The sequence below is a fragment of the Tetrao urogallus genome (genome assembly GCF_951394365.1).
Source record: "Tetrao urogallus genome assembly, chromosome: 3".
Classification (NCBI taxonomy): Eukaryota; Metazoa; Chordata; class Aves; order Galliformes; family Phasianidae; genus Tetrao; species Tetrao urogallus.
This window is the reverse complement of record NC_136815.1, coordinates 27,909,207-27,910,482: the sequence shown is the minus strand read 5'-3', so window position 1 is coordinate 27,910,482 and position 1,276 is coordinate 27,909,207.

Here is a 1,276-nt window from a genome sequence, read left to right as displayed (position 1 = left end):
CTGTGAAATTATACATGTGGCACTTTCAATATCAAGTGCTGCAATTAGCACGTCAGTGTACTGAAGAAAGCTTTGAGTATGATTTGTCACTGAAGTAATACAGTCTGTGAAGTATTAGCAACCCCATATGCAATCATAAAATTATTTTAACATAATTATAAACATTTTTTAAACATCAGAAAAAATCACCCTCAAAGAAGGGACCACTCCAGAGGATTCTTCACGAACAAGAGAAGAAAGAGTCAACAGTCCTGCACAGAAATGATCTGCTCATGATCCTGAAGGCCACCTTCATTTATGTACTTGAAGGGAACATATAAACAGAAGGAGGAACAACTGATTACAAGGGTGGATAGCAACAGGACAAAGGGAAATGGTTTTAAACTGAGACAAGGGAGGTTTAGATTAGATATTAGGGGGAAGTTTTTCACTCAGAGAGTGGTGACACACTGGAACAGGTTGCCCAAGGAGGTTGTGGATGCCCCATTCCTGGAGGCATTCAAGGCCAGGCTGGATGTGGCTCTGGGCAGCCTGGTCTGGTGGTTGGTGACCCTGCACACAGCAGGGGGTTGAAATTAGATGATCATTGTAGTCCTTTTCAGCTCAGGCCATTCTGTAATTCTGTGATACCTGCAAGACACAAAACAGCCACTGCTGCCGACTGTAGGCCAGAAGGGTAGGTGATTCAGGTGCAAATTTCCTGCATTCAGGTCCTGCCATCACATAGGTCAGAGATTTTAAGCTGTCATTGGAAAACACACAGAAGCATACTGTTCCTATGAAGGGTATTAGAATCAGGGCAACTCAAAGCAGAAGTTGAAGTGTCACTAATGTCTTTTTACCTATGCTTCATATGACTCACATGCTTCCTACCTTAGTTAAGCAAGCCTCTCTCACAACCGAAGTCCTCCATGTAATTCTCCAAGTTGCTCACATAAGTTACTCATTCTCTGGACAAGTTTGTGCATGGCACTAGGCTTCATTTTGTAGAGCAGCCATAGGAGAACATGAATCTGTGAATTTCTTGAGGACTACTGAATGTCTTAGATAGAGCCCACCTTACTACAAACTGCTTAATATTTCTGGAAGAAGAGTTCTCCTGAGGCCATGGTAGAGAAGGATATGTAAAGGAAAAATGCAAATGGTTCCTAAAGCATGTTTCACCCCATCTTGGGAATTTAGTTCATCGTAAAATAAGACAATACTCACAAATCCTGATAAGAGTGTTTCATGACAAATGAAGGTCATTCTTTGGTATTTGCATGAGGGAATGAAG